Source organism: Lucilia sericata, unplaced genomic scaffold (genome assembly GCF_015586225.1).
Source record: "Lucilia sericata isolate MDLA Ls3-8-SP2 unplaced genomic scaffold, ASM1558622v1 Contig001394F_arrow, whole genome shotgun sequence".
Lineage (NCBI taxonomy): Eukaryota > Metazoa > Arthropoda > Insecta > Diptera > Calliphoridae > Lucilia > Lucilia sericata.
Genome location: NW_023995333.1, coordinates 74,364 through 82,862, shown reverse-complemented (window position 1 = coordinate 82,862; position 8,499 = coordinate 74,364).

The following is an 8,499-nucleotide window of genomic DNA, read 5'->3' as shown; positions in this document are numbered from 1 at the left end:
ACAAATTACCACACAACTATATAAAATAACAATAAAATAACATTAACTTTTTGTATATATAAATAAATAATAATAAATATTAAATAAAAATCGTTAATTTTTTATATAAATATATAACAGAAATACATAAATTATTAATTAAAATCATTAAAAAAATTAATAATAAACAAATTTTGCTCTAGTATTTATAAATTTGTATTTATCCTATACCTACAAAATTTTTTTCAATATAAAGTTTTTTGTTTTTATATTTAACGATGTTTTTAAGGTTAAATAAAATTTTGGACTGAAGTTTTAAAGGCAGAATAAAACATTTTATGGTTTAAAGGATTCTACTGAATTTTGCTTTGAAAAGTTGATGAAGCTTAAGAATTGTCAATTCTCTAAATTTTTTAACGCAAAATTATTGGAACTTTTTTATAGAAAATTTCTTTTTTTTATAGAAAATTTTCGAAATTTTTTAATAGAAACTATTTTGAACATTTTCTCTTTGTTTATACAAAATTTTCATTAAATTTCTCTTCTTCTTTACATAAAATTTTCGGAAAACTTATCTATTTTTTATAGAAAATTTTCGGAAAATGTCTATTTTTTATACAAAATTTCTCTATTTTTTATAGAAAATTTTCGGAAAATTTCTATCCTTTTTAAAGAAAATGTTCGGAAAATTTCTATTCTTTTTAAGAAAAATTTCAGAAAACTTCTCTATTTTTATAGAAAATTTCTATTATTTTTATAGAAAATTTTCGGAAAAGTTCTATTCTTTTTAAAGAAAATTTTCGGAAAATTTCTATTCTCTTTAAAGAAAATTTTCGGAAAATTTCTATTCTCTTTAAAGAAAATTTTCGGAAAATTTCTATTCTCTTTAAAGAAAATTTTCGGATAATTTCTATTATTTTTATAGAAAATTTTCGGAAAATTTCTATTCTTTTTATAGAAAATTTTCGGAAAATTTCTATTCTTTTTATAGAAAATTTTCGGAAAATTTCTATTCTTTTTATAGAAAATTTTCGGAAAATTTCTATTCTTTTTATAGAAAATTTTCGGAAAATTTCTATTCTTTTTATAGAAAATTTTCCGAAAATTTCTATTCTTTTTATAGAAAATTTTCCGAAAATTTCTATTCTTTTTATAGAAAATTTTCCGAAAATTTTTACTCTTTTTATAGAAAATTTTCCGAAAATTTCTACTCTTTTTATAGAAAATTTTCCGAAAATTTCTACTCTTTTTATAGAAAATTTTCCGAAAATTTCTATTCTTTTTATAGAAAATTTTCCGAAAATTTCTATTCTTTTTATAGAAAATTTTCCGAAGATTTCTATTCTTTTTATAGAAAATTTTCCGAAGATTTCTATTCTTTTTATAGAAAATTTTCCGAAGATTTCTATTCTTTTTATAGAAAATTTTCGGAAAATTTCTATTCTTTTTATAGAAAATTTTCGGAAAATTTCTATTCTTTTTATAGAAAATTTTCGGAAAATTTCTATTCTTTTTATAGAAAATTTTCGGAAAATTTCTATTCTTTTTATAGAAAATTTTCGGAAAATTTCTATTCTTTTTATAGAAAATTTTCGGAAAATTTCTATTCATTTTATAGAAAATTTTCGGAAAATTTCTATTCATTTTATAGAAAATTTCTATTTACAATTCTCTTTAAAAAAATTTTTCTGAAAATTTCTATTCTTTTTATAGAAAAATTTCGGATAACTTCTATATTTTTTATAGAAAATTTTCAGAAAATTGCTATTATTTTTATAGAAAAATTTCTATTATTTTAATAGAAAATTTCTATTCTTTTTATAGAAAATTTCTATTCTTTTTATAAAAAATTTCTATTCTTTTCATAAACAATTTATCTTCTTTTTATAGAAAATTGTCGAAAAAATTCATTTTAATTTTATAGAAAATTTTCGGAAAATAGAAATTTCTCTCTATAAAGAAATTCTCCGAAAATTTATTTTAAAGAAATTTTACATATTTTATAGAAAAATTTCGAGAAAATTTTCTAATTTTATTCTTTTCTCCATAAAATTTATCTTTTTTATAGAAAACATTCGGAACATTTTTCTTTTCTTTAGAAAATATTCCAAAAAATTTGATTTTTTATGGAAATTTGTAGAAAAAGTTTTTTTTTTGGGGAAAATTTATCATTTCTTAGAAATTTTTTGAAAAATTTCACTTTTAACAATTTTTAAATTCTCTATTTCTTAAATTTTTGAAAATATTTCTATTTATATCAGAAATATCACACTTTTCTTAAAATTGTTACCAGAAAACTTAAAAGAATCGAGCAAAATTTAACCATAAACACATCATTTATTATGTTTTTTATTTTACACTAAATGCTTTTCTCTTTAAAAATATTTCTAGACAAGAGAAAAAAATGAATAAAAACCCAAGTCTCCTATATAGAAAAGAAAACATTAAAAACATGTAATCTTTGTAGTTATAAAAATAAAAGAAAATTTAACAAATAAAATTAAAACATTTTGATATTTGAAAATTATAAAACAAAAAACAAACAAAATATTTAAACGTTCTTACATTACATGTATTACAAACAAACATAAAGATTTGCTTTAAAACTCGCAAAAACATTTAAATAAAACACAAAAAAGTATAAAAAGGAAAATTTTTAGAAACGCACTAGTTAAGGGTTTTAACAGCAGCAACAGTAGAAGGACCAACAACATAAGCGCTGGCAATTTGATTAAAAAAACTAAAACTCCTCTTAAATACTCGGAGAGTAAAAGCTAAAACAGAACAATTATAATAATTGTTCAAAAAGAATCCAATTGATATAACAAAAACCCTTTTGACACTAAACGTTAAATAAACAATACAATTCCTATTTTTGTTTATAGAAAACACATAATGGCGCTCCCGCAATAATGAAAATGCATTAAATATTATTTTTCTGCATTTTAAAACGTTTGAAGTAATAAATATTTAAAAAAAAACAAAAACTTAACAACAATAAATTTAATAGAAGAATTATGGTGTTTGGTATAAATACATAAATCATATGAAAGTTTAGAAATTATTAACAATATAAAATATAAACAAAATGTAACATTACAAATGTAATAATACTCAAGCCTAGACAAATTGCTGGTATTATTATTTGAGTTTTCTCTGTCCTATTTTTTGCCCTCTACTTATAAAGTTCTTTAAATATTAATTAAACAAAAAGTAATAAATTTATTTTGTATTTATTTCATGTTAAAAAAATGTTTGTAAAATCTATTTAATTATATATACATATATAAAACATATAAAAAGAAGTTTAAATTTAAAATAGCTAAACTTTGAAGTGCTAAATATGGTTGGACAAAAAATCAAGATAAAAAATTAAAGTTTTCGAAAACTCTCTATAAAAAGAGAAAATTCTTCATAAAAAGAGAAAATTTTCTATAAAAAGATTTTTCCAAAATTCTCTATAAAGAAACATTTTCAAAAAAAGAGAGGAATTTTTCGAAAATTTTCTGTAAAAAGAGATATTTTTCGGAAATTTTTTATAAAAAGAGAAATTTTTTGAAAATTTTCTGCAAAAGGAGAAAATTTTTCTAAATTTTTCTTAAAAAAGAGAAAAATTTCAAAATTTTTCTATAAAAAGAGATATTTTTTAAATTTTCTTCAAAACGAGAAATTTTTTGAAAATTCTCTATAAAAAGAGAAATTTTTCGAGTTTTTTTTTTTATAAAAAGAGAAATTTTTCGAAAATTCTTTATAAAAAGAGAAATTTGTTTGAAAATTCTTTATAAAAAGTGAAACTTTTTAAAAATTCTTTATAAAATGAGAAACTTTTCGAAAAATTTCTATAAAAAGAGAGTTTTTTTGAAAATTTTCTATAAAAAGAGATATTTTTTTTTTTGAAAGTCTCTATAAAAAGAGACATTTTTCGAAAAAAGATAAGAAAAAGATAATTTTTTAAAAAATTCTTTATTAAAAGAGATTTTTTTAATATAAAAAGAAAAACTTTTTATAGAACATTTTCGAAAAATCTATAGTCGACTCTATAGTCGATTCTATAGTCGACTCTATAGTCGACACTATAGTCGACTCTAGAACATTTTCGAAAAATCTATAGTCGACTCTATAGTCGACTCTATAGTCGACTCTATAGTCGATTCTATAGTCGACTCTATAGTCGACTCTATAGTCGACTCTATAGTCGATTCTATAGTCGACTCTATAGTCGACTCTATAGTCGATTCTATAGTCGACTCTATAGTCGACTCTATAGTCGACTCTATAGTCGACTCTATAGTCGACTCTATAGTCGACTCTATAGTCGACTCTATAGTCGACTCTATAGTCGACTTTATAGTCGACTCTATAGTCGACTCTATAGTCGACTCTATAGTCGACTTTATAGTCGACTCTATAGTCGACTCTATAGTCGACTCTATAGTCGACGCTATAGTCGACTCTATAGTCGACGCTATAGTCGACTCTATAGTCGACGCTATAGTCGACTCTATAGTCGACACTATAGTTGACTCTATAGTCGACACTACAGTTGACTCTATAGTCGACACTATAGTTGACTCTATAGTCGACTCTATAGTCGACACTATAGTTGACTCTATAGTCGACACTATAGTTGACTCTATAGTCGACTATATAGTTGTCCCAAATATGGGAATTTTTGCTATATTTTTATAGTCGACACTATAGTCGACTCTATAGTCGACACAATAGTCGACTCTATAGTCGACACTATAGTCGACTCTATAGTCGACACCATAGTCGACTCTATAGACGACTCTATAGTCGACACTATAGTTGACTCTATAGTCGACTCTATAGTCGACACTATAGTGTATACTATAGTCGACTATATAGTTGTCCCTAATATGGGAATTATAGTAAATTTTAATTTTTCGAAAAATTTCTTTTTTTATAGAGAATTTGGATTTTTTTTCTTTTTATTGAGAATTTTCCAAAATTTTTCTCTTTTTATAAAAAGTTTTCGAAATTTTCTTAGAAAATTTTATAGAATTTTTGTTTCTATAAAAAATTATTACGAATTTGTTTAACATCTATTTAGCACTTTCTTTTGACAGCATTTTGAATTGTTTCTTTTTTTTCGAATAAATATTATACTACTATTTTTGTTTAAGAAATTCTAAACAAAATAAAATAAATAATAATTTTTTTTTGTATATAAATATTTTATATTTTATTAAATTTAATATATATAAAAAAAAACAATTTATTAAATAAAAACACTATGTATTTAGTATATAGCCGTAAACTGTATGATGTATTTGTGTATGTATTTATTAGTTATAATATTTTATTGTTTTTCTTTTTATTAATTTTTTTTGTTTAAAGTTTAACTTTGAAAAACTAAAATTTTGCTTAAAAAATAGTATTTTTTTACTTTTGAAAACATTTCTTGCAGTAATTGTTTTATTTTCTTTGTGTAATTGTTTTTTCTTTAATTTTATGTTTTATTTTATGTAATTGTAAAAAAAAATATTATTTAATTTTTATCACTAAATAAAAATAAAAAATAAAGAAAAAGGAAAATTTATATATTTAGCAATGTTTTTATTATTTTTTATTTTCTTTATTGCTATATAAAGTTATAAAAAGAAAATGATGCGTAAACTGCCCTCGTATATGGAAAAAAAGTGCAGAAAGGCTTGTGTTGTATTTTTTTCATTTTTGTTCCTTGTTTTATGCTAATTTAGCTAAAATAATTTTGTTTGCTATTTTACATTAATAATTTAATAATGAATAAATTAAAAAAAATAAGAATTAATGAAAAAAGAATATAAATAATTTAAGAAGTTTACAATATTTAAAATGAAATCAAATTTAAATAAAATGAAAATCATATTGATATTTAATAAAATTATTAATGCAACGAGTTTATTTTTATTGTTGTTTTAAAAGGGATTTAAGTTTTTAATATTTTTTTATAGAAGACATTCGAAAATTGTCTATGTTTTATGGAAAACATTCGAAATTTCTCTTTTTAAGGAAAATATTCGAAAAACTTCTCTTTTTATAGAACATTTTCGAAACGTGTCGCTGAAAGTATTATAAAATTCCAACAATGTTCTAACGGACTGGATCCAGCAGTAGTGACAAAATCACTAATATCAAGGTTCCAGCCAATAATTTGACGTTTCACTTTTTGCACTCTACATAGGGGAATGGGGGAATGATTATTATATAAATATTAATACACTTTTCTTTTCGCATAAAATTTTTACCAGAAAAATCCAGTTTCGGTAGCACTATTACGTAGTATTATGTTATTTTTCTAATCTTTTTTATAAAAATTATAAAAAAAAAACACTTTTGTTTTTATTAATAACTAGCATACCCTGGGTGCTTCGCTACCCTAACTTAAATTAAATACATAAACAATTTTGTTTACTTTTATAGAAAATTAAATTTGATTAAACATTTTTTTAATGTTTCAGTTTTATACGTTCAATATCACGTGATTAAATTCGCATTCAGTAAGAAGCATAATAGAAAATTTTGAAAGTACTATTTGAAAAAAAAAATACTATAAAATACCTCTAATAGATTATCATTTAATCAAAAATTTTTTGTTTCTGTGTTCAATATTATATACAATTCAAAAAATATAATTTAATGAATGAAAAAGTACCAAAAGTCCCTTTCAGTAGATTCTCATTCACTATTTTTATTCATTTATTTTCAATATCTATGTTCAATATCGTAAAAATATCAAAAAGTACCATCGGAAAAACGAAAAAGTACAAAAATCTCTCTCAATAAATTCTCATTTAATAAGGACCGTGTGTTCCGGTTAACCATTATAAAGAATCTAAAAGGTTCCATTTGAAGAAAAGAAAAGTACCAAATAGTTGCCACTTACAGAATATTATTCAGTGAAGACCTTGTATGTTAAAATTAATGTTCCTAGGTGGAATATTTTAGAAAATTAAAAAAAGTACCATTTATGAGAAAAAAAGTACTAAAAAGTTCTCTCTTAAAGAATCTTATTCAATGAGGACCGTAAATAAAACTCTAACGATTCAAATCTGCATTCATTTGTTCCAGAAAAATAGTGCTTTCAAAAAGTACCAAATACTTTACTCGAATTTGGTCCTATATAGGCCTTAGTACTCGAATTCCAAAGTAATATACCAATAGCTTATTTTGTGTGAGTAAATAAACTACTTTTTCAAATTTTATAAAAACTGGCTCAATGAGTTTGAATAAAATTAAATTTCCCGTTTTTTTCCCTTTTTGGTACTTTTTTCCCTGTGAAATAGCAAAAATTTTATTACATTAAATATTACAGAGTTAGTCCGTAATTTAATAGGAATAATTCAATAAACCGAAAAAGTTTTCTTAATGTGCTAAAAAAAAGTACCATAAATACAGTTTTCTCCATTTTTGACCCAAAAAGGACTGAATTTAAAAAAAGTACGAAACAGGTTGGGAGATGTATCCAAAATATTTATAAAAATTTTAATATGTTAATTAGTTAAAAAGTTATAAAGTAACAAAAAAGGTAACAAAATCACCTTTGTTACACATTTTCACCCCTTAAAAGTACGAATTTCAAAAAAGTGCCAGACACCCATCAGCTCATTTTAAGAGCAGATACAGGTGCACTTGCAATTTTTCTTGTATCACTAATATTAGGTAAGATAATTAAGAAAAGCTGTTTTACCCGTTTTTTTTCCCTTTTTTGTACCCATAAATGTACAAATTTCCAAAAATCCCTCCTTAGTGGATCTACATAACCAAAAACACATCTACTGTCAAAATTTCATGATTCTAGGTTCAGCCGTTTGGGCTGTGCGATGATGAATCAGTCAGTCAGTAACGCTACTCTTTTATATACATACAGTGTCTCTCATAATTATTCGAATTTGGGTAAACTATAAAAAGAAACCAAATTTAATAATATATTTTGTGTGCAAAATAAATAAATTAATTTGTTATATTGTCTAGATATTCCTTATGTTTGATATCACGCTTTTTAAAACTTGACAAATTTGCATTGATTTATATTAATTGTGGTTTTTAAAAAAAAAGGCCATGAAATTGCTTCACAAAAGTATACGAATTTTTCTTGTATTTCATATTTGATCATATTATACGCAACACAAATTTTAGAATCGAATGGTTTTTATGCGTAATATTGTTTTAAGGCATTACTATCCACGGAAAGGATATATTTTTGGCCCATTTGGTCCACAATTTTGGGGAATTTGTACCCTCTTTTCATGTAATATCATTAAAATGGCGATTTTTTTCCATAATTGTAAATTTTTCTCCTTTTTTCCAGATAATTTGATATTGGGACTTAAAAGACCCCTTGGGTATCTAAAAATAATATTTTTTGTTACAATAATCTGTATTTGAACGTTCCAAGATAAATTATTCGGATCATTCTTCTGTCGCTAATTCAATATATTGGAACTTAAGTCCATTTTTATAATACTAGGATCAACTATTTTCGGGGAAAGTTTTCTGGTATATATTCTTTTAGAT